We start from the raw sequence: 27,142 nt of genomic DNA on the forward strand, positions 1-27,142 counted from the left end.
AGCATCACTGTTAGGGATTTACCACAATTTTGACTCCTATGTCTTTATAACAAGGACTCGTTTTTCCCCATACATAAGATAAAGCCACAGACACCAAAATAATAAAGTTCATAGAGCTCCCTACAGATGGTAATTTACAGGTCAGGACTGTCATGTGGGGTTAACATGGGAAAGCAGGTCTCAAGATAATCTGCGCAATTACTTCATGCATGTATAGTAACTATAATCTCTCTGAAATATGATCCTCTACTTGGGAAGGCTAGATCAGTTTGGTTGGATGATCCAGTCTTCAATCCACACATTTCTATAACCACATCTGCTATGATGTTTAAAACAGTGGAATGCATGAGTCACAGCCTTCAGGCACAGGAAATGTGTACATCATCTTTAACTATGAGGCTAGACTGCAAGATAAGATCATAAATCTTCTTAGTGACTTACTTTTGTTGCTTAGGACAAGTACAAGGACCAATACAAAACTGCTGGAGGTATTTTGGTCACATTGAAAAAGAAGTATGTTTGGCAGGATACAGTCATCGGCATTCAACCAAAGAATCATGCCCTGGGGCTGAAAGCTGCAGGTAAATCTGATGCATCTCTGAAAGTGGACAACGATGAAGCCAGATAACCTATTGTGTCAAGTCTGACGTTACCTCTGACATGTAATCTTTTCACAGATCCAAGTACTTCTCCTTTCCCTATTAAACACCTGTTCCACCCCGGCTCTGAGTGTCAGTTTACATGTGAATAAAAAGCCAATACGATATTGAAACACATAGTGAGCATGTAAAAAAGTAACATGTCATCTCAGCCGTGCAGTCTCTCTTCCAACACTAATAAGGGTTTAAACTAGCACGAGACTAGCTTAGCTAATACCATGGGCTAATACCATTCATTCATAAACAACTTAAAGCTAGGGTTGTTAGTCACGGAAAACTAGCATGAATTTGAATGTAGCTCTTCCTCAGGACTCCGTCTAACCCCTCCCCTCATCCCTCGGAGCTCCTCCAAACAAACATGGCTATTGTTAGTACTCACAACTTTCATGCTAGCATTATCCAGTTGTACTGGTGACACTATATCAGGAGAAAAGTTATAACAGCTGTAACAGCTCTACTGTATGTTACACGTGTTCAGTGTAGATGTTCTTAATTCCTACAGTATTGAAAGGTAGTGAAGGCATCAGGAGAGGTGTAGAGTGTGTGAGCGGAGAGAGGAGAGACAAGAGGAGAAGTTTTTCATTCATTCAAACATTGATTGTTGCTTTGTTGGTTGGCGTGATCACGCCGACAGTGACCGGTTAGTAAAACTCAATGTGTTCACGAATCGGCTCGTCATCCCTACAGCTTCCGGACGGACACTACAGTGCAAACAATTTTCTGTAGGACTTACTAAATGTCATTAAGTCCTTTGCTTGTCAGAGCCCCCGTGGTGAGAGCCTTTTAGACTCTGATCCGGTCTGCAGTCCTGAGCAAAGTACCTCATCGGGTCAGAGGGGACAGGCCTAAGGTTGAGTGAGAGAGGCAGTAAATAGAGTCAGGGGAAGCAGAAGCAGGGGACAGGGACTAGGAGTGCACGACTGGGAAATGTACGCACAGGAGGAAGGGATTGATTGGTTTGAAAATTTTGGGACCCAAAAACGATGATTGGTTGGTGTTTTCCCAGGTTTACTTTTGTTGCGCTTTTTTAACACTTATGTATTGATTGCCATCAGGACATAAAGATCATTTTAACCAGTATAACAAGGAGTGTATCTAAATCTGACTACCAACAAAGGTTTCCTTTATTAAGCCTTCCTCTTTGGCTTTTTTTTTGCACCTGTCTTAAAATTAAAAAAATATATATATATAAAAAACATATGGCACTTTCTTAAAAATCTCTGTCTTTTTTAATCAAAGCCATAATAATAACATTAATAGCAATAGCAATAACAATAACAACAACAATAATATGTTTATTATTATTATTATTATTCTTATTCTTATTATCATTATTATTATTATTACTGTTATTATTATCATCATTATTATTATTATTATTATTATTATTATTATTATTACACAAGGGTTGATTATATATTATTCCACCTTTTCAGTAAGTATAAATACATCAATATTAGTATTATATTGTTATATTGTTCGGAAAACTTTAGGGTAATGTGAGAGAGCACCACTTATTCCCTTACCAATCAGGTGAAAAACGCCATTATTCATCATTTAGGCTTATTGTTGAATCATTTAATGTAATGAATATTTGTTGTGGTCATTTGATGTGCTTATAAGTTAATGTCAGGATCCGCTGTAGCTAATACATACAGGTAGTTCATACATTTTGTATGTTATTCAATTGTTTGTTTATTTGCTTTTTGTTTTGATACAAATCGTTCTCTTCGAGGTCTACTTCCGGGTCTACGAGGGTGGTTTTATGACCGTGCGCACATGAATGCACCATTCTCCACCAGGTGTTGGCAATCAAGGGTGTACCAAGTTAGACTGAGGGTGGGGGAGGAGGAAATTATTACTTTATATATTTTGTTTGCAAACAACCAAATTAGATTAAATTGTGCTCAATTAATATTCTATAGAGTTATAGTACATTTTAAAAGCTACATGTAAAGTTTGATGTTTCTAATGTTTAAACAGCTGAGGAAGTCTGTTTGATTTTACCTTTCCTCATGGTTTTGGCCAAAACGTTTTTAAATCTGTTGTTTAAGTCACGTGAACTATTTTGTCAGTTTGCTGAGGACCCCTAATTTGACGGAGATTGGGTTTTGTGTGTAATGGTGCAATTTTTTCATGCTGAATTTAACCAACGTGGAGCTCGGAGAAAGTTCTTTAATGGTGGTATTTTTTAAATCTTCTTTACGTCCTCCAAATCCTGCAGAACTACTGGTTAAAATCCAGTTTGACAGTGTTTGAAAGCATTTATACAGTATACAACACATTAGCGACTCTTGGGCAATTGCTTTCTGCAAAGGGACCAAAGTTGCAGCCAAGAGTCTCCTAGACCTTGCCAAACCAGGAGAGAGTCTGAAGGAAGGCTGTTTTAAACAACTTGAAAAATGAATTATTCTGCTGGCCCAGACCCCTAGAGTTTGAAGGACATGACTTGAAACCTGCAGACACCGCTGTACACCGCCAGGGCACAAACCGGCATCCCTTACATGGTTTTATCTCACGATTCTTCCCTCCGGTCCTGTTTGGTAGTCCGCTCACGAAATCCCCGGTACATGGAGGCAGGGAGGAATGGTCGATGTTCAAACTTTCAGAGGACAGCGGACGAGGATATCACGCTGACATTGATCCCGTCCCCCTGAACTATCCCGAGGTGAGCGGCAGAGGAGAGGACGTGTCTGGGATTGTTTGACGGAGAGATAACCTGCTGTCGGAGGGAAATACACTCATGCAGAAATCTCTCTCGTCTTTTTCTCTGTGATTTTACCACCCGTGTTTGTTTTTATTTATTTTTTTGCGCTGTTGTGACGGGATCCTGGATTTTCTCTGGTAAAGGCACTCCGCTCCAGGATGGGAATGTTTTAATCCATCTCCGCTACTGTGTGGACACCAGAGGATTTATTCACGACATAAGGTTGGTGGAGTTTTGAGTTTCCTGTCTTCAGGGTCATGACTGTTTAGTGTGTGACTGCGTGTGTCTCCCTCTTCGTCTTTGTCTCTCTGCCTAAATGCTGGCAGATTAAGTTTAGTCTATCTGAATGAAAAACTGGGTGACTGGAGTCTTATTGTCAGTTTGCAGACACCACAATCCCCTGCGTTTCCCTGTGTCATCCGCGGACAAACGCCTACGCGTCTCCACGGGTGGACAGACGCATGTGCGCACAGAGCCGAGCGCAGCCAGCAACTAGTTTTAACAGCAGCCAGTCAGGCACTGCGGCGCTGTCCATGGTGCTGAACATTAACTCTCCTACACTCATCTCCCTCCCTCTCCCTCTCTCTCTCTGTTTCACACTTTAAATGTAGTTTATACAGCCTACTTTTCGTCATGACCTGAAGGTTATACATATTGAAGTATCTCAGGCTGGCATGGAGTGATACAGATTTGCAACGTTATGGGTGCCTCAGCTGGGATTCACATTTTAACTAACCAACTAATTCCTTTTGAGGTTGGGAACATCTGGGAGAAACTTGCACATCTGGCTGAGATTTAGTGAGCAAAGATGCAGATATAGCCTACTGTATTAATACCTTACTGGCTTACCATTTTTAGCTGAAATCCCTATTGTTAACTCACACAAAAACAATGAACAGTTCTGACTCTTTGTCACTCTTGTGCCCACAGTAATGTCTTCAAGGTTACTTTATTTGTACCCGTAGGTAGATTTTGTTTGCAGGGAGTCAGCCTCCTTTTAACATCAACACAACAAACAGCACAGGACAATACATGACAAACCAAGTGACAAAGTGCTTAAGAGGTAACACTTAATAAAAACAATAAAAACAGGAAATGAGCAATCAATAAGAACAAAATCAATAAAAACAAGATAGACATAAAATCAACCATTGGTCAATAAAAACAAGATACAAAGAAAAAGAAAGAAAGAAAGAAAGTGCCACCAGTAAATAAACAAGATAAAAAGGTCCACAAATACTTAATAAATAGTGGAGAACTTGATGGTACAGCATCATGCTGTATTACTGTGACTTGTTTATGATACTGATGGCTGCTGGGACAAAGCTGCTTTTATATCGCTTGGTTGAGCATGCTGGGACTTTATACCTCCTGCTTGATGGGAGGAGCTGAAATTCATGGTTCAATGGGTGGGAGTCACTATTTAAAATTTGAGCCAGCCTTCCTCTGTAACTGTCGGGTATACTGGGTAAAGCTGTGACTCCCCGATCAGCCTGCAGGACCATTTCACAATTTGATTTAATGTATTCTTGTTTTTCACAGACAGGTTCCCAAACCATGACACAAGACAGAAAGATAAAACAGATTCAATAAAAGCATGATAAAATAAGGTCATCAAGGTTTTATCAATGTTTCATCTTCATCCATCAAACTAAGCATACTGGCCTAACTGGTCAGAAGCCTATGTCTGTGGTTAAACTTATATCACTGATGCTGTGGATCAGACCGAGTATGTGTGGAGATCACATCATACACGGACATGTCTGCAAAGTAGTGGCAGCTCTGTCCATTAGCTGGCAAAATTCTTGTTCTCCTACCATTGGACAATGTGATATACAGTGATTTTGTATTAACTGCGCTAGATTTGAATTATCTCTTAACTTTGTGCAGCTCTTAAATGCTTGTTGAATCGTCACTACGGCACATGCCTTTTACTTTGTACTTTTATTTTATTTATTTTTTGTGATAATTTTTTTAGAACAGAATAGAATTAAATCAAATAGAATATATTTATATATAATTTATAGACAACAAAATGAGGTGCAACCCCTTTCAGTGCAAAAGATGCAGAAAAGAACAGTAGTTAAAAGAAAAAAAATCATAAGAGTGGACAAACATAAATGAATAAAAATAAATAAAAACACGAGACACATCCAGCATTCAGCAGGCAGGCATTCAGTGAATAAGAAGATTGCACAGTTCCATTTTATATTGCATTACTTAGCAATTAGTGAACTTTTTGCTTTGGGGAAAAATAAGTTTTTCAGCCTGTTTGTCCTTGTCTTTAATGTTTACTTTATTAATATTTGTATACAGGTTGATACAAATGGTATTTACACACAATATATTGATAAATGCAAGCAGCAACAGCATGCTTGTGAGAACAGATAATCATATACAAATAAGTTAGGGGAGAGAAATGAACCCCCCCTGCTGTGAGACCAGCTAGTACCACCCTTTTCTTGTTAATTGTCAAGCCAGTATAAGCAAAACCATTTAATATAAGTGTAACAGGTTGAAGAGGTAAATTGACCTCAAACATCTAAGATAGATTAGACCTGGATAGATTAGACTTAACACTTTATTGTCCCCTTGGGGAAATTATTTTCCACAGCCCCTCTTGTGTCCCACAGATATAGACATCACAAAAAGAACAGGACATACACTGCAAGCAAACTCAAACACCAACATCAACATTCAAACAAACAAAGTCTGTTTGTTCAGGGCCGCTATAGCAGCAGGGATCAGGCTTTTCCCAAGGCAAGCCCTTCTACACCTCGGTGCCCTGAATCTACGTCTTGAGGGAAGTGGGATGAGGTACAGTAGGTGTTTACTTGATGTGTGATGTCCTGTCCTATTGAGGTTGAAATGCGTATAATGACCCGGTTTAAATCTGTGAAGTTTGGTGCTGGAGACCGAGTATCTCTAACCCATCACTGCTCCCTGTATGCTCGAGTTGGCTGGACTGCATTGTCTACAGGTAGACTACATCACTGGCATGTCCTTGTTTATAAGGCGATTCTTAACTTGCTTCCCTTGTATGTATGTGATTTTATTCATTTAAAAAAATACTGGAAGCTACAGTCTCCGCTCTGTGACCTAGTCACAAAACTTGTTTTTGCTTTCGTGTCCCCAGAGTGCATCTTGAAATGTGTAAAAAGAGTTTTAGATCCTCTGCTCCTGCAGCCTGGAACCTGCTGGAGAGTTTGGGTTTGAGTGAGCTTGTCTCAAATGATTTTAAAAGCAGACTGAAGGCATTGGAGGAAGATGCATCCGCTTGTAGATGCTTTGACTGATGACTTTTGTTCTAAAATCCTTTATGTTGTCAGGTTTTAGAATTCTGTGTTGTTTTTCTGTAACTTTGTTGGAACGTTCTGCTGCCCATCATGGCCAGGACACACTTGTAAAATAGATTCTTAATCTCAATGTGGTTTTCCTGGTTGAGTAAATCAAAATAAATTGGATACAAATTTTAGAAGCTGTGGTGGTTATGTGTGTGAGTTTGGCCTCGTTTTTAACAGATAACATGTTGTAGAAGCAGGTGGAACAGTACAGTATTCTTCTGTAGCTGTAATGGCAGATCACTGCCAACCACTGTGTCAGAATGTAAATTCTTGTTTTGAAGTAAATAAAATACATTTTAATAGTTTTTTTTTATCAGATACAATTTTGAACAATTTTCATAACCTGTTAGCTAGCTGTTCTCAATGATAAAGTCATCAGTTAACACTTCTAAATGCTATCAGTTCTCTGTAAAAATGAAAAACAGACTTGTTGTAGTCATAAGCCTGATAAGATGGTGCTGCAAAAGTGTATGTAGCCATGGTGGTCACAGTTTAGACACCAGAGTGTGCTACCAAAGACCACTTCTCTAGTTTTGTCTCCTCTTTGAACAAAAAGATGACTTTTCAAATGTGAGTACGTTTAAACATTTGCCATGTGTGAACTGCAGCCGTCTTCTAATCAAAGCTTGAATTCTCCATGTGAAAACCCATCGAGAGCTCTCTCAGCGTGGTGATTCTACCAAGTATTTTCATCAGCATCATGAGTACATTAGCATAAAACAGCATGAATAGCAGCCTTGTCGTCAGAGACAGGAGCTTGGGACTTCGAAGGTTGCCAACTCCAGCTCGGCTGCTACAGAAAATCTGGAGGCAGAAGCTGTGGCTGCACTGGCCAGCTCTGAGTGGGAAATGTGTGATGTTTGAGAGATAACAGGCTCATTAAAGACAAACAAAAACAGGGACAGAGAGAGGGTTTTGTGGAGTATATGGGTGAAGAGTATGAGCAGTTGTTTCAGGATCTTGTGATTTTGCTGGGAAGGCTAAAAACCTTGTTACTCTATTAATATCAGTTTACATGGTCCTTCTGTGGTTTGGTATTGTGATGCTTTTTACCTTGAAACATCCTCTTCTAACAACTTAATTCTTACACTTGGCTCCAAGTAGGTGTAAAGTTCTCTGTAGTTTACCAGTTAAGGCTGATTTATACTTCTGCGTTGAATAAACGGCGTACCCTACGCCGGGGGTCCGTGTAGCTCCCGTACCTACGCCGAGGCCTACGTACGTAGCTGACGTGCACCTCCTCCAAAATGTAACTCCCTGTAGAGCCGAAGCGGACCGCAAGCCCTGTGATTGGTCCGCCCGGCGGCAATGTCTTTCCCGCATTTACAGTACTTCCGGGATCCCGGACATCGGCTGCACATCGGCCGTGTATTTCATCTCCTCCTCTCTATTCTTCATGTAATCATGTCTGTATGATAAACAGCAACATGTATCAGCTGTAGATTAACATAACACGCTCTGAATCACTGTGGAAAAGTAAACAGAGATCGTAATGGGACCGGAAGCAGGCAACCGGCTATCAGAGAGACCACACTGCCCTCAGGCATTTCGGCGGAGAATTGCTGCGCTCATGTCCGCGTCAGCCCCTGCTGCGTAGGGGAGACACAGAAGTATAAATCAGCCTTTACTATGAGCGTTGTTTTAAAAAGTCGGATTATTCGAAGGATGAGGAGATACAGAGGGTTCTCCCATCTATATTATGTCAGCAAAGCATTATCTGCGAGAGATTACATCCTTTGGAAAAATATAATGAGCAATATTTGCTCTGTAGAATATTAACGTATGTTGTAGTTGATAGTTCTACCACTAGATGTCACTGTTATTATACACAACGTAGATTAAGGAATTAGGCTATATTTATCACCTTACTGTGACACTTTATCAAGATTTACATTCCTTTTGCTGTTGATCTGCGACATAGCTGCAGTTTGCGGAAGTTTGTTTCAGCTGTTGGTCAGTTCAGAGATGATTAGGCATGAAAGATAACGATGTAACAACCCCTGCATCAAAATTGGTGCTTTCCTCTGATTGGCTGCTGAAAGTGTAAACATCATATCAGCGACAATGTTGGTCAGTTTGGACGTTACGGTCTACTAGTTAAGACAAACCATAGGTCTCTGTGGTGAAACCAAACAATGACACAACTTAAGTTACAAACTAAGTAGTTTCAATGTATGGTTAGTGATGACTTTACACTCTAACTTCGGACACAATTTACACTCAGCTGTTGCAACAGGCTGCTGGGATGTAGTGGGAGGTTAGACAATATGAGCCCAGCCAGTGTTTGCTTTCAGGATGCCTTTAAACATCAGAGCTGAATCTATACAAATTGTCCTTTGAGAGAGACTGAAAGCTGCAAGGATGTATGTTTCTGTTGGTGCATTGCAATGGTGACCGAGGGTCATGGTTTACCCACATCGGTTATTGGGACACAGCTCTCACTGTCTCTTTCTCTCTCTCTCTGAGCCGAGCTGAAAAGTGAGCAAGCACACTGAGTAATGGCTGACACACAGACGGCCCGCTGAGCTGAATCAATTCCATTTGACTCAGTTTGATTTGAAGTCTGTGTGCCTCTTCCGTCTTTGAGTCATGCAGCTTAGTGTTTGGAGCTCTATATGTGCTGTCTCTGTGTGTTTGTATGCAAACATCTCATTGTGTTTGTGTGCAACCAGTGTTGACATGTGGGTGTAGAATGTTTGCAGTTTTGCTTTCTTTCTAGGGCTACAATGGCAGTTTGGTGGTATCGTGAATAAAAATATTTTACTTGAGAAGCTGTTTGTTATAAACAGTTGTGTGTGTGTATTTTTGGTAGATCTAGAGATGGAGATGGATTTAAAGCTGCTGTGTTTCTGCCAAGTATGGTCTTAAGATCAGGAGATGGTCCGTGCAGCTTAGCATTAGAATAGCAAGCTGAGGACTGATTGTTTAGTATTTGATACAGGCTTCAGAGGTGATCTTGGGAATTATTTAATTTATTTCAGTATTCAAAAATGCCTCATGTTTCCCATGAAGTAACCATTTATAATCTTTTCCATGTAACTTTTACAACAGAGGATTTAGGGCCATGTTAATAAAGAAAAAAACTAAGATTGCGTAAATAAAGTGAAAAAGTATGGAAATAAAGCCGTAATTTTACAAAATTAAAGTAGTACATTTATGACTATAAAGTTGTAAAAGAAAAAAGTTGTAAATGTACCAGTTTATCTTGTAAATTTACAAGAATGAAGCCATAAATTAATGATATTAAAGTCGTAACGCTAGGAGAAAAAAAGAGTTATAAATTTAGGAGATTGAAGTGGAATATTTATGAGAATAAAGTCGTAATCTTAGGACAATAAACTTGTATTTTTACGAGAAGGTAGTTGTAATTACAGGCTATGGTTTGGCATCTATGTGTGGGCTAAAATAACATAAAGGGGGATATTAGAAGAGCAGCCTGCATTAAAATAAAGACTGTGGATCGTCTTGTGAAGGTGTACTCAACAGCTGAGGACAAACAGCATTTGAAGAAGCATGCGTAGGCTGCAGGTTTGCCTGCCTGTCTTAAAATCAGACAGTTTCTCACAAAGTTGATTCAGAATCCTGATGCTATGGTGCTGATGTGCTAAAAGATTAGGTAGGAATTATTTGTGAAACCAATTCTCAAGGAAAATTTCACTAGATGCTCTACGTTCCATATTTTGGTTCAGGCTTCTCTTATGATCTGTCTATTCAAAATAAAATGTAGATTAACCATCGACTCAAATGTGTTACTTAATTCTTCTTAATAAATGTATGACTCAAATCTAGAAAATTTATGAGTTTAATAAATAATAAAAAATATTTATTTTTGCCCCAATATTATGTCCTTGACCTCTAACCCTGTACATTAAAATATAAATAAATAAATACAATAAATACAAGTTTCTTATTTGTGATATGTTGTCTGCTATCTAGATATGATGCATGACTGTAAAGCAATAGATGTCAAATTTGTTCATATTTTAATTAACAATTTCAGTCAAACAGCTCAAGTAGTAATAGTTTGAAATGTTTATTGCAGCAGCAGAGCATTGTTTGTATTTGGCATCCCGGCTCCAGCCTTATCACTCCTCGCAGGTTTATTTTGCATTTGGAAATTTGAAGAGTGATGAGATAATATCTTAAACCCCTCAGCCAGAGCCCGCAGGTGGATGCTGGAGTGGTGGGGCGGGAAGCAAGAGTGTACCACTGTGCAGGGCAGCACTGGCAATGACGGAGCAGAGGTAGAGACCAGAAATCTCCCATAAGGGCTGCACAATACATTGCAGTTTTATCATTATTGCAGTATGAACATTTGCAATACAAACTTTGCAAAGTCAAATTGTGTCACAGTTAATAGAATTTAAAAATGTATACATTTCTCACTCAGAGTACTACCATGTTGACTGTTGGATGGAGGGAGGCCTAGGTGTAATGGCTGTTGTTTCACACTGCTTTGGTGCAGTGTTCTAGGCTCAAGCTAGCTATTAGCTTAGACTAACTGGTGCCAATTGGTGGTAAAAATAGACTACTTCTATTGTATTCAGAAACAGCATGTTGTGAAGAGAAAAAAAAAAACTGAATTATGGCTAATGCACACTGTGTATGGGCTTTGCGTCGGGTTGTCGTCCACCCTGAAGAGGTTATATTTCCTATAATTACCTAATACAATACACTGTCCCACTTATTACCCGGCTACTAACTTAAAATACAAACACGTGGCAAAAGAACTTGATTATTTCATTGAATTTAATTGATTTATGTTGCTGTATAAATTGATGCTGATGATTTATACAATTTTAAAATATAGTGCCAGTGGTTCCATGGCAGTCAGTGTTCCATGATGATGGATTCATATCTTCCTGTTTTGGTCGATTTAACATGAAACTGTCCTCACTCAGCTCTCCTTCTCTGAGCTCTGTGATTCACACACCTTTAACAATAAAAGAGGTAAATGTCACAACTTTGAACACTTCTACCATCACCCTCACCGCTCATGGTTTAAGTTTCTTTGTAGAAATCTGTAACTAAAAGTTTCTTTCACCTGCTCTGCTTGTTGCTAGGAATAGACAGTCCTGAGGAAATGCTACATTTAAATTCATGCTAGTTTTCCGTGACTACCAACCCTAGCTTTAAGGCCTTGTCATGGGGTTTTGACCAAGCATCTTACACAACCGGAAGATCAGTAAGAAAACCTGGCAATCATTACTTTTAGTTTATATTTCACACTTCTTGTAGCCAAAATAAAATATATCACAACATCTGTCCTATCTCCCAACTTAATCAGGCCTCCAATATTTGGAGGATGCATTTGTCAGATGATGTCAAGTGTGAAATCAGTGCGGCTCAAGCTGTCTGCCAAACTATCTCATAGGGAGTCGCTGCCGTTATCTAAATGCAGTAAATTACAATAACTCACTTAAGATCTTTGTTGCATTAAAGACAGATCCAAGCGTCCACAGCACTGCATTATTTAAACTTATTACATTGGAATTTATAAGTACACAGACACCTCTAAAGCTGCAGCATCTGCAGCCTACAGGCATTCCTGTGGCAAAAAAGAATACTGATATGAACAAACTGGTTGATAAACAGTGAGAGTGCACTAATGAACTGTGTTTAAAATTAGAATTGTCTTTTTCCTATCTGGTGTCAGGAATAAAAAACGGGGATTATATGACTGAAAGAAGTATGATTGCATGAAAACCAATTGATATCAGTGCCATACAGACACACAGTGAAATACCATTCAAGAGCAACCAAATGGTGTTCCCAACACACAGACACCATGTGAGTCAGCACAAGTGTGCCACTATATAATTCCTCTCGGATTGCTTTTGCAAGTTCAAATCCCCTGAACAATTCTTTAGCCACAATACTCTATTACCTATTAAGGATTTACTCAGTGTCTAATTTATACACAGCGCTGGGTGACTGAATGTCACTCTATTATGTGCAGCAATCGGTAAAAGAGGAGTTATAGTTAGAAGTTTGCTTACAATGGTTATTAATCTGTGCGTTCATTCAGAGCTTGTGATGCATTTTGACTTCACATTTTCTTTATTTGTTGATTTGTTTTTTCGGACACATTTGATGCAATTTGTGTGCTTTGTTAAATAATCTATAGATGTAAGCAGTAGGCTTGATCTAGCATTTAATCTGCAACAAATTTCTCAACAACGGAGCTCCAAAGTTCACTCACAAGGAACTCATATTGCAGGCTACTTTTTTAGTGTTAGTCTCTTCCATTTTGCATTCACTGCCCCACACACATCCACTCATTCTTTTGCTGCTACTCATGGCAGACATTCTTGGATCTTCCTCAAGAGTTCAGGTCAAGGTCTAAGACATCATCTGACTAAGACAGATGAATCATTTACTATGACTTAACGCTGCTGTGTTTGATGTAGTTGTTGTTCCACACGCAGGACTGAGTATGAGAGTTGTTCACAGAATGGGTTGCAATTGTTTTCAGTGTGTACATTTTGGTAAAAATTCCTGCCATGGACTCTGTGCATCGTCGTGTAGCATGAATTGACAGATATTAGCTGTTTCCCCAGTTGCAGTTTTAAAGAGAGCATTCAGCTTTCCGGTTTTTATATGTTTATTTCAGGACATCTAAGGTTTTTACATGACAGCAGTGTTTTGAAGGTAAGAAGGGACTTGATTACTCAAGAGATTGTTTGGTTTTTACTCAGCACTAAAGGAACACACACACACACACACACACACACACACACACACACACACACACACACACACACACACACACACACACACACACACACACACACACACACATGTGGTCACCATGTGATCATGGTGAGATTATCCATTTTGGGAAACACTTGAAACGTGATCTGCCACTGTTATTGTACTAATCCACTTCTTCCTGCAACTGTTGGTTGTTGCTGTACACAACACAGTCAGATGAGCTTTATTGAAATTCTCGAGCATTTCAAAAGCAGCTTTTGAAATTGTAGTTCTAAGAAGTTTTAGTCTGCCAAGTTCACACTTTTCTACATTTTGTGAGCTGGAAAATTCCCTTCAGATGACTTCTTCCACAAGGATATTTTTAACTGGAAGGACATTTTGTTGAAATCCACATATTCAATTTTATTTATACTTACAAAATAAAGTTATTTCAATCAATCAATCTTTGTTTATATAGTGCAAAATCACGTATGTTATCCCAAGACACTTTATAAAAAGAGCAGGTCTAGACCATACTCTGTTATATCATTAACAATGACCTGACATCAAGACTGGTTAAGACCCAGTCCCATCTTACACACAAGACTTTATTTTATCTCATCTTAATCTCAATGAGCAGAGCACTTTGCAACATTTAGCAAGTTACAGCGGCAAGGACAAACTTACTTTAACAGGCAGAAACCTTGAGCAGGGCCAGACTCATGTTAGACACACATCTACCTTGACATTAAATGAGTAGGGGTTGGAAAGAGGGATAGAGGGAGATAAAGTGAGAGAGATGATAGATAGGAGACAAATAGTAGTCGTAGCAGCATGAATCTGGCACGTTCAAAGCAGCAGGCTTGTCCACGGCAAGGACTCAGAGGAACCTACGAGACAAGGGGGCACAGGTAAATAGGCTGGATTCATGCACATTGAGTGTATCAACACTTCACAGATCATATCTGAACATATCTGATTGGCATTTTGCAGTTGGTGACTGGCTGACCTCTACTGTACATGGGTCTGGAGCACAAAGATTAGCTGAAAAGAGTGTAGCTCTAAAACCTTTGGAAACCTCTGAATTAATGACATTCATACAAATTACTAAGGATGCAACATGAGTCTCTGAAATGATCAATTATGAAATGCTCTTACTATTTATGTGGAGATATGTATTTAATTAAAGCATACTGCAGATCAGAGAACACCAAGTTCAACTTCAACAATATGGCGAAATATGAGCACGATGAGGATACATTTCAAATAGCATACATTACACTACAATACAAGGAAATGCATTTGATAAGATGTCATAAAGTCCACCCTATCCTCAGTTATATGTATCTTGAATCCTATACCTAACCGGGTATAGGATTCAACATAGTTTATGATACATAGATGTACTCTCTAGGAAACCAAGATGTTACAGGAGTCTGCATTTTCATTACAAATGGGCCAAGTTGACATTTCTTATAGCTTCACTTCATTTTCTATTAAACAGAGCTTTTCCTTTAAGCCATGCTAGCAGCGTGGCCCCAGGGAAGGCAATCAGTCTGTTTAGTCTGTTCAACGCTCTGGTTCAGACGGAAATAACTCTCAACTTAAAGATTGGTATCAGTGAACTGACTTTTGCAATCGTCTAAATTTAACCCAAGGTTAGTTTTTTTTTTTTCTCTCTTTGTGAAATATGTAAAACAAATTAACGTGAAAGGTTCTTTACACATGGATGGTACCAACAGAGGAAGGATCAAGCCTTGTGAGGTTGTCAGCTCAACAGACTTGCAGATAAATATCTGAACTAGTATTCTTCAGTTCAAAACTTCAGGACAAGTCATCATAGGAGACCATTTGGAAACCTTGCTGTTATTGCAATAAGTAAAGCAGAAGATATGCACATCTAGCCCAGCACTTGTGTGAGTACTTCAAATGTACATATATTTATGTTTACATAAAAAAATGCATTTCAGATCTTTGGCCCTCCACAAAGTCAACATCACAAACTGCTCTCCTCTTTAAACTAGTCAGTGATCTGCAGAAGCCCCATCATCTTTTAGTATCAGCTCAGCTTTCCTGGAACTTAACTGCGGTGATACTTCAAGAGTCTCAGACACTTTCCACTACTATTCCAAATAAAAAAACAAGAGAAAGGAGAACCAGTCTGATCAAGTTGAGCATAAATTTGAGTTATTTTGCTACATCTGAGGATGAAATGATTCATCTGGTATTCATGTTGGAATAGGTTTTGACATCCATGAATTATGAACCAGACATCTGACAAGACTAAGAAGTCAGAAATCCCATTTGTTTTTGCTCAATTTGGGAGAGCAACGCATGTGTGTTCCATTGCCTGCAGTGCATTGATTAGCTGATTGGGTCTGCAGGCTTCAAAAGTGACGAAAGATAAAAACCAAACCAAAAAAGAGTAATTCAGACAGCGCCATGACATACTATTTGCTGTGGACTAAAGAGGCCGCCTCTATGAACCAAATTGAAACCAGAGAGAAAGAACAAGAAACTGTAATTAGAAGGCAATGGTAGAAGTGGAAGGGTTCATAGTGTTGACACCTCTGCTCACTTCACTTTACAAATCAAAGTGTATTTCACAGTCCACAGTCAAATATAGTTTGTACATATAAACCCAGGCCCTCCCCCTCCCTCACTTGAAGACACCATATGGATTTATATAAATGTCCACAACCTCTTACACTTCTGCATCCATTCTGCCATAATCCACTTCAGTGGCCCTTCAGTGCCCGGTAGACTAATGTTAAAATAAGCCTGGAGCTTAGTGTCACACAGACCTGAACGAAGATGACCTGACTCCGATGATACGGGGAAAACATAATTCATGTGGCATCCATCCAGCTTCTACTTAACTGTGAAACACTTTTCACAAAGCCCAAACTATTTGCTCTTTATCCTTTTTTTGCTATGTGCACATCCCGATGAGGTTTGAGAGTGCAGTCTGAATAACACTCACTCATTGTAAAGAATGCTTTTGGCAGCTTTGGAGCCTGTAGAGATTTCTGCAGGAATAAATAATTAGCCGTTTGCTCATAAGTTTATCTCACAGACTTAAAAGGTGATGATGTGTTAAGTTTAGGCCTTTTTTGATGCCCCCCAAACAGACCAAAACGTCAGTTGTTATTCATGTACATAAACCTTCAGTTGCAGTTTTAATGCTGTTAGCTAAAGTACAACTACAGCAAAATCTGTGTGAAGGCTCACTGGATAATCAGGTTTTAACCCAATTTTATGACTCAAGTACTACTCAAGACAAGTAGGCAGAAGTCATAGGGTCATGCAGGCTAGTACAGGAAGTTAACACTGTTGGGAGGTATTTAGCTGATACCAGTAAACATAGGAGGAAAAGGAAAAGAGACATGCAGCTTGGAGAGGACAGTTAGTTGGAAAACAGGGTTACTGTTGGGGCAGATGGACTTGGCTTTGAAAGCCACAGTGAGGAACTTGCAGCAGTTTTTGTAGACTTTCATACCCCCTTTGGTAACAATAGAAAATATATCATCCTGCCTTCTTTTGTCAGACATATAACTCACTGTGAGTCATTGTTGTGGAAAATGTAAACAAATTCTTATTCCTATGCCCTGTAAACATACTTAAATGGAAATGACAGCCGGTACAAAGGAGACACCAGACTCCAGGAGGGGGAACTTACAGCAGATCAAAGATGTGTTAATATGTTGATATCGTTTTCCTGCAGCTTCCTGTCAGCCACCTCCTCAAACACTAACCTGGTGGCAACACTGACAGTCATTAAAGTATATCAGTACACATTTTGGTCTGTTTGATTACCTTCTTACAGTATCTTTAACTCTCTTTGAAGTTCTTGTTGAGGAACATTAACTCTAGGCCTGTTATTTCAAAGATGCATTTATCTTAACCAAATTGTATTTTTTGGTGGATTCCACTTTAATTGGAGTATGTTCAACCACTGCTGAGTGTTTTACTGCCATACACTCAACTCAACTCATCTTTATTTATATAGCACCTTTCATACATTCAAGCATGCAGCCCAAAGTGTGTCAAGGTGAGAGAGACAGAAAACAGCAATAGGTAAAAGTGGAGAGGAAAGTGATATAAAGTACTATACAAATGTAATCATGATGATCAAATTAAAGGAAATCAAATTAGAAAGGATCAGACAAATAAAATGAAATCATAACAATCAAATCAGAAAATATTAGAAAGATAAAATAAATTGTTACAATAAATTAAATAAAATACAATAAAAAAAATCAAAAATAATAAAAAATATAGTAATATATTATAATATAATATGAGATCGAATTTTTTAAAAATATGCTAAAATAATGGTCATAGTGGTAAAAATGCAGTCAAGTCTAAAAGGAAATTACGCCAAGTTTCCAGTTACATTGTACATGTAAGATGTACAATGAGTAATATGACTGGATGATGGGTTGGACAGGGTGTGTGTGGGTGGTATGACATCCAAGGTAAGATAATTATGTGATGTGATATGATACCTGTATGCGCCCACGTGTGGGTGTGTGTGTGTGTGTTGGTAATAAATGAGATTAGTTACACTGTAATAACCAGTGACCAGGGAAGTGAAACGAAAAAACACTTCACATTGCTCATGGAAAGAATTCCCCTTGAAGTGTGTGTGGGTGTGTGTGTGGATGCTTGTGTGTAAGGGGTGGGTGCATACGGGAAAAGTTAATTATCAGAGAAAGCATTTGCAAATGTGTGTGTGTTTGTGTGTCTGGTTCTGGGTTGTTATTGCAGCCAATGAAGCAGAGAGTTGGGTACAGATTTGTATTCAAAAGCTGTGCTGATGCTCACTGTGCCTCCTTTCATTTTTAATACACACATAGGCTGAAACATAAACACATGTTTGCAAAATGCTCTCAAGCACCTAAAACTGCTTTGTACTCACTTATGAAATGTACTGCATTATCATAGAGTGGCTGGCCTCTTCAGTATTACACACACACACACACACACACACATACACACACACACACAACATACACACACACACAGGTTCACACACACAGGTACACACACACTCAGGTTCACACACACACGCACACACAGGTTCACACACACACGCACACACAGGTTCACACACACACGTTCACACACAGATTGTGCAGGAAAGAAAAATATGTTGGCAGGAATCAGCACATCTGGTTGGTTATATAAATAAGAGATTGAGGGTCCTCCTGTCAGCATCCCATCAGCCCTTTCCTCCCACAGCAGGAGGTACAGTGTGTGGGAAGACCAGGTGTTGATGGGTGTCAGTTTGTGCATCTGTGAGGCTCTCATTCTCTTTCATCAAACTGTAGCGTCCATATATATTACCCCTTTACTATGTGATTGTTCAGGTGTCACACCATAAGGGATCCAACTATGAGTGATTATTTTTTATTTCTTATTTCTTTGCTTATAAAATAAAAAAAGCTACCCAGATGTCTTCTACATTTTAATTACTACATTTAACAGTAGGGATGGGACATTGTTTTTAAATGCTTTAATATTTCTTCACTCATCAAAGATCAAAGAGTTAATGCAAATATCTCATTTCAAAAATACAATTTGCATCATTTTTACCGGTGCCTGGTTGTAATACGGTACTCCTGGCAGATGGTGGCTATATTGCATCTTAAAGCTGTTTGCTAACCAAATTAAGAAACAGAAGAAGAAGAATGCTCACTGCATTAAATAGCAAAAAGACGAAGAAAACATTAGCAACAGTTGCTGGTTATACGTATGTGGTGGTGTAAGATTTTAGAAATGGAGACAAATGCAGGGGCTGAGCATGGCTGTAAAATGTAAGCATACATGCCCCGTTGCTGCGTCACAGAAACACAAGCGTAAAGGTGGAGATAGACACTGCCAGTATGTCCTAAAAGCAACACCTCACACCTCGTCCCGGAGCTGGTTAACAAGACTGCCACACAAACAGACCGTTAATGGGACAGGTGTAACACGGAGTGTTTTCTTTTACTGTCTACACCTGCAGCGCAACAAGTGTTGTGTGAGTTGCTGTTGTCTTTACTTAACCTATCAACCCTACTGTCAAACGCGCTCCATTACGAATAATCACCTAACAGATGCCAGTGATTCTCTAATTGTATTTCGTCTTGAAATGCCCATCGCTAACAAACCATCAAAAACAAAGATATACAGTTTTCTTAAGCAGGATGTGAATCATACTTCTTAAAAAATGGTATTCCTACTTTTCTGTTCTGTATCTTTTAAAGATAGATTAAAAAAGAAACATTAGATGAACACATTATATTTAGTGTAAAATATATCTATACCAAGGGGCCTATTATAAATAGATTTTCAATAACTTAGTCAGTTAAAGACTTTAAAGACTGTTTTTGAAATTTTAAAACCATTTTATCAAGCCTCAAATTAATGATGTTGATCCTCGAGCTGTTTGAGATCTCACTCCTTTTACCCTTTGATCCATCATGATAGACAAGACAACAGAAATGATAATATAAGGTTGTGGGCCCTCCTATTAACACAGTTCTTGACAGTATCAAATTATTTGTTATAAAATCTTAGTACATGGTTTTCTTGCTGATCTTCTGGTTGTGTAAGATGCTTGGTTCTGATTGGTCAAAACCCCTCAACAAGGGTTGTTAACCTTCACTAATATTTGCAACTCCAGAGGCAAACTGATCACACATGTCAAATCAATCCAAGGAAAAGAGTTCTGGTACATTGTGCTTCTGCTTGTTGACACCACAGACTGTAAGGGGAGGTGAAAATGTTAGTTTCTGTTTGCATCAAAATAACATGTCTAAAACACAAGTTTGGGTTAGCATGCTAATGCAGCTTGGTGGGCAAGTCCCTGAAGCAAAGCAAGGCAAGGTGTCTTTTTATACCCTGTTGGGATTCTATTTCCCATAACTACCTGCTAACCGTACATTATCACTTACATAGCCAACATAAGTTAAGGAAAATAAGGCAAACCAGATTTTCTCATGGGAGATATGAAGACTTTATTTGGAAAAACACAGAGGACAAATTTGGGGCACCAGTGTGCATGACAATAAATAAGAAGCTTTTGTAATTTGCATAACTTTGCTTTTCAGACATCTGACAGCTTCCTTGCATGTACCTGTTCTTATTTCCTCCAGGATAATTTACTTTTACTGGTAACAATGTATGTCAGAGTAAAATGAAAATCTAAAATGAGACAATGGTGTGTCAGGAGTGTGCTTTGACATTGTGCTTAAGGCCAGAAACAAGGTTTTTGTGTGTGTGTGTGTGTGTGTGTGTGTGTGTGTGTGTGTGTGTGTGTGTGTGTGTGTGTGTGTGTGTGTGTGTGTGTGTGTGTGTGTGTGTGTGTGTGTGTGTGTGTGTGTGTGTGTGTGTGTGTGTGTGTGTGTGTGTGTGTGTGTGTGTGTGTTGTGTGAGCCTGGCCTTGCAGGAGCTAAATCAAACATAGAACATCAAAAGAGGGCTGGAGTCAGCCGGTAGCCAAAAATAAGAATCACTTTATTTTAGAGGTGACAGGAAAGGTGCTGGGGGTAAGTGTAGCGGAGGTTCTGCTGGGTCAGGGTGCCTCCAGGCTCAAATGCAGGTCTGCTGGGCTGAGAGAGACAGCTGAAGAGAGGAGAATCATTTAGGTTTAGCCAACCAGGCCAGGCTGTAGAGCACAGGATTATTAACTAGCTGCACTTGTAAAATAAGATGAACTTAGCATCTTGAAGCTTAATTGTTTTGGACACTCAAGAAACCAGCTATTGAAGCACAGGGTGTAATCTTTGCAAAGACATGACACAAGTTCAAATGCACATCAAGTTGATTAATTTAATCTTTCAGCTGTGTGAAATTTGAATAAAAAAATACACCTTTTAAGGAATGTGCTTGTATCAGACTTTCGTGTTAGTATATGAAATATAGCATTCTTTCTTTTTACTGTATCATGAACTGAGACCTGCTTGACACAGATGAATAGTATCTATTCTGGGGGATGTGATGGACCCCTGGCTACACCAGCATTAATGACAAAATTTCCATCCTTTAGAGGCATTTCGCATATACAGCCAACAAACTGTACAATGATAGGCGTGTTGTGTTTTGACCCTACTTAAAGAGGCTGCACTGTGGTGAAGTGATGACTCTAAGTTGCCAGTAGGTGTGAGTGAGGATGTATGTGGTTGTTTATTTCTCTGTCAGCCCTTTGACAATTTTAGAACCCATCAGAAACCAACTTCTCTCCCAGTCTGATGACGAGAGGCGATATACTGTATGCCTCTGGAGATGGATGTTACTTTTGTGTAAAACTTCAAACCCAGATGCCTTTTCTGTGATGCATTTACATCTGCAACTTAAACGCTTCCATTTCTTGATCCATTGCATCCCTCTGAGTAGCACCGTTTTGTGGATTAACAGGTCATGATGATAAATGTTTGTCAATGACCTTTTTTCCATGACAAAACAAAATGATGATGAGCCAAAATATATCACAGATAGAACAAATTCTGACGAACAGGTTTTTGTTACTAGGATGAAAATGTTCGCGGTGGACTGTCAGACATTCAAAATCCATGATATGTTCTCCTTTTTTAATCTGATCAGTTAAATGCATTCCTGAGTTAGTTAAGGTGCTTGTGTACTTGTGGGTACAAGTTTTCACTGCCCCCATCAGGGTTCCCACGCGTCCTGGAAAACCTGGAAAACAGTTGACCAGTTTTCCAGTACTGGAAAACAGCTGGAAAATGAGAGAAAAAGTAAAATATCCTGGAAAATCACATGTAGTCCTGGAAAATTATTCCAACATGGCTGCGTGCGACCTGACCCTATTAACAAAACACATCCCCATTCATTGAAAGTTGAGTGCACGCTGTGCTGGAAAAGACAGCAACACTGCGCAACTTTTTCCACATCTTTTCTCCTTCACTTCATAATCATGCATTCACAGAAAACGGGGGTATATTGTTCATGTTTTATGGTACATGAACCTTGTAGAGTGCTCTTTTGATTCAAAGAGTCTTATATTTAAGTTATAGTGTGACCAGTGGAGTCGGGCAGAGAGCTTGGGGGTCTGTGCCTCACAACTTTCTCTGCAGGCTGAGAGCTCAATTACCATACTACCTCAGTTGTTCTCAAAGTGGGGTCCTGGGACCCCTGGGGCTCTGCGAACCATAGCATGGGGGTCCGTGAAATAGTTTGAATACATTTCTAATAAATTATAAAATTGTGCTGTGTCATTACAAAACAGCATATACACCATTGTTATGATACCATTTGGTGGCTCGAAGGGATATGAGTCTTACTACTGTTAATTTTCTGAAAGCGTTTAAGATCAATTACTTGAAAAATATAAATGCTGTTATGTTGAGTCCACAAGGAATGAAATGACCCTCTGTTTTAAAGTATACAAGTGGTATTTACTTGATTCAAATTGAAGTGTTATCTGTTTATCACTATGGTACAGGTCTGAAGTATTTACATTGATACGTTTTACAATACAAATAGTTCCAAGGGCAACCAAGGGTGCAAATGGTAGTAAGCATGTGCTTTAGTGATGGGAAGTTAGGCTCTCTTCAGAGAGCCGGCTCTTTTGACTCGGCTCCCAAAGAAGAGCCGGCTCTTATGACTCCCAAACGGCTCTTAATTTAGGATCTTTTCGTCAAATTAAGCCCATGACATCTCCAAGGGGCTTGACAGTAGAGCCAGCGTCCTGGAACTACTCCCACTGTCCACCACTTAACTCAATGCGGTTTGGTTGGTCAAATGCTTGTTTTTTTCTCGTCCCTTTTTAGCCAAATCCTCCTGGATGCTGCCTCTGCCTGCTTGGTAATATTGGCTATCAGCCGCTTAAGAGTGTATTTGTAGCAGCACTTGCATGCAAATACATAAATCACTGTTGATTTCCGCCAATGAGAGCCAGGATGTCATTACGGTGGAATGCGTTTCTGCCAGCTTTTGCTCTCCATACAGACAGTTTTTTCCTGCATACACCAGAGCCTGCTGATACACAATCGGTCAATACCATTTGGTCCTCAAATGTAGTACACACTGAAACCAGAACACTGTCCATGCGGGAAATCCAGAGTGTTCAAGTGTGCACTGTTACTTTTGTTGTCCAAACTGCCTAATCCCGATCCACACACATGCTTCCAATCACACCGTACTTATTGAGTAAATTCAAGTTTTTTTTATTTTACACCAGCAATGTAATTTGTAGAAGTTTATATCCTCACCACATATCACCTCCTCTCTCCCCCCTCTCTCTTTTGCTCTCCCTCCTTTTGTCTCTTTCTCTCTGTAATGAGTTTAGCCTCTGTCTTGGGGTTAACACTTGTAGTAAGTACAGAGTTGAAAATGCAATTATTCTAATTGTTTATTCTCCCATTCTCCAACTCTTCAAGCTAATGGGCTGCTACTATCAGCATTTGCCTGAATACCCTCTTCTGCTTGGCAAACAACCAGAACTATTATTCCACTACCCCCACATGTACAACTGCAGCCCATTATACACAGTGAACAAAGTGTTCATGATGATTATAACATGTCCCCAGTACCGAATTATGTAATTCATTCCCTCTGCCCCTTTGCTTTTAGGAATTCATGTTATTCCACGGATTAGAGTTCAATATTTATTTTCCATTCTCTTCTTTAAAGACATTTTGTAGTGTTGTGGGCTTTATTGAAAAGCAAGCTGTATTTCTTTTATTTAGTTGTTTCCATCTCTATTTCTGAGGGCCCATTAGTTTGCTATTACCACTGCACTTCAGAGGGTTCATATCTCATTATTAAGCAATTCTCATAAGACGACAGTCTTTGTGAAAGAGAATGAGCACCCACTGTATTGAACACTGTTGTGTAGGCTGAAACAAAAACTCCTCCTCTGAGCATCTTTGATATATATCTACAAAAGTCAGAGCAAGATTTATTTAAATTAGATACATTGTATTGTTACAATTTGATTAATCTTTTGGTGCTGAAAATAATAAATATGCATAGTTATATAACACCCATATCAGTGAAATTCATATTTTCAAGTTTAAAATATTTATTTTTATGACAATTTATACATTGTCTTAGTCAAAATATTGTGTACAATAAATGTAACTTATGCTACATTTACTTAAGAAAATACGTGAGTTCAGAATAGCTGCCAACAGTTAATTATTTGTGAAAAGGCCTGTATGAATTAATAATATGTAGTAAGGTATACATGTAGCATTAGTCACAGAACTGGACCATCACTTTTGTAGAGGCATATTTCAAAAAAGTTTGTCAGAAGTTTCACTTTTAAGAAATAAATTAAAGTATCCCGATGTGTTGGTCAAAATGTGGGTGAGATGAAGTCTAAGATCCACAGATCTTAGGTCAGCAGTGATGTAGACATGTAAATTATCCTCATGGTGAGGAAAAAAGGGCTGAGTCTGCAGTCAAAGACTACAGTCAACCTGTCTATCTGTATTTCATCCCTCACCTGTGATCATACGTTTCAGTAGTTACCAAATGAATACAGATACAAGCCATCAGAATGAGTTTCCTCCGCAGGGTGGGGAGTCATCTGAGGTTGTTTTGGGCATCTGATCAGGGTGCCTCCTGGGCTGGGCCATATCCTTTGAAGGTTTCCCTGAACATCCAACTGGTCAGTTACTCCGACACAAAATGTGCTGGAGGGAATACTTATCTCATCTGGCTTGGGAACATCACTGGATCCTCCAGAGAGAGTGGCAAACTTTTTTGAAGAGTTTGGAAGTCTGGATGAATTTGGTAATGCCACTGAGACATGGCTGTGTTGAGGGGCAGAAAATGGATGGGTAGATGCATAAGTGATATGTTTATTGAAAAACAGTTAATTGCAAATTATTTTGATGAATTATGATTTAAGTGTTTATGGAATACATTGTTTAGTCATTATTCAAATTCACATATTTGCTTGGTCCAGCTTCTTAAATATAAGGATTTGATACTTTTCTTTGTCATTTGTCGCCATATATGTCAAGAGTTTAGGGGAGTTAGACTGTTATCTATACAATAAAATAAATCTAAAGATGTCAATTAGTCAACATTCTAATGGGCATTATGCATTTTTCAGTTCTTAATTCTTTATTTATTCTGTTCTTAAAAAAGTAACAGTGCATGATGTACCTCACACAGGTGTAGTAATGACATGTTGTTCCTTCCCAAATAAGTTTACTCTCCAGCGCTTTTCCAGGATCTGTGCTTGATGACTTATGTCTTAATTAATTGTTTCTAGTAGTTAAACTAGATAAAGATCACTTACCAATATCCATTGTTCACAATAGCTGTGTTAGTTCCTCACTGATAAGAGAATTTAGGTGCAGAGTTAAGTACCTCAGCTGTTCTCTCTGCCCTCTCCCTCTTTCCCTCTATTTGGCCCCCTACACCCTCTCCCAACTCACCTTCCCTCCATTTGCGAGTTCATGCCCAGAGTCCGCCACACTGAGTGCCATCCAAAATCTGGAGTGAGGAGTTAGACCCTCCAACAAGGAGTCTGCACCAATGCCTGCTTAGGTACAACACAGTTTATCATTCATCAGGCCCCGTGAATGAAAGTTCTGTTTTGTAGCTCACACAGACAGGAACTGCTTTTATCAGGATTCCCTCTAAACATTTATAGGCAGTATTAGAAATTCCTTTTCACGTAAATAAATCCCTCATCCTTCTGTGTTGCAGCTGCACCCGGCACTCCACAGATGATCTAATGTGATGTCAGCTAGTATGAGTTTCTGGCTTTTTCTTTCTCTAGCCTAATTACCTTCAATGTTATTTTGTTTTTCTTCATAAAGGAAAAAAACTGGCCTTTATACCTGCCCCTCCGAAATAGAACTATATTGCCAACCATTACCAACACAACCCCTCTTTTGATCTCAGGTAGCTTGAAATGAACATATTCCAGGTTATTTATTTTAAAATTTGTAAAATTGAACGGGCAAGGGCTTGCAGGTGCGGATCTCGGGACTGTTTCTAAGCACCCTACGACCTGTGTATGGCCTCCTTTGCTTATGTGCACCATGTACAATCAAACCAATGCAGTTTTACTCTTTGACTTTATAAGGTTACCCCATGAATCTTCAAAGTCAGGTGTCTGTCTCTGTGGGATTCTAGACACATGCAGGCAGTGAACTCTGTTACTGCTGTCCTGTAAAAGAATACACACAGACATGGTATGTGCAGTTTGAAGGTGTCCCTAAAATCACAATTTTTGTAGTTTTAACCTGAACTGGATGATGTGAGATCCACTTCAATAGATACAGATACGTGTTGTCAGGAAGCAGCCCCAATGTTCAATAAATTGTAATACAGAACAAATTTTTTAAAATTTGAAATATTTTCATTTTTGTGTATTTTGGTCACTTTAGGAAAAGTATTCAAATGTTAGGCTAAAACTATAATTTTTAGGGTGTCTGTACTGCTGGTGTTAAATATCAAAAGAGGTTAAACTTGTCTTGAAAAGTATGTGAGGGTTAAGCCGAATTTATACCTCTGCGTCAAATTGACTACTAATTGAATCGACGTGGACTGCAAGCCCTGTGATTGGTCCGCTCGGCGGCATTGTATTTCCCGCATTAACAGCATTTCTGGGATCCCCGCTCATCCGCCGTATATTTCATCTCCTCCTTTCTATTCTTCCCTGTAGTCATGTCTGTATGATAAACAGCAACATGTATCAGCTGTAAATTATTACAAAACGTTCTGAATGGCTGTGGAAAAGTAAACAGCATTTCAGCAGAGAACTGCTG

The 27,142-nt window shown here is 39.1% G+C and overlaps 1 protein-coding gene across 1 annotated transcript in view; it reads left to right on the plus strand.

Annotated features, from left to right (window-relative positions):
* The first annotated feature begins 2,709 nt into the window (after window positions 1-2,709).
* nlgn1 (neuroligin 1) overlaps window positions 2,710-27,142 on the plus strand; it is a 529,881-nt gene continuing 505,448 nt past the window's right edge. Inside the window, exons 1-2 of the mRNA XM_034710260.1 lie at window positions 2,710-3,588; window positions 3,747-3,902. The gene's annotated coding sequence lies outside the window, so the exon portion shown is untranslated. The remainder of the gene's footprint in view (window positions 3,589-3,746; window positions 3,903-27,142) is intronic.

The sequence above is a fragment of the Notolabrus celidotus genome, chromosome 2 (genome assembly GCF_009762535.1).
Source record: "Notolabrus celidotus isolate fNotCel1 chromosome 2, fNotCel1.pri, whole genome shotgun sequence".
NCBI lineage: Eukaryota > Metazoa > Chordata > Actinopteri > Labriformes > Labridae > Notolabrus > Notolabrus celidotus.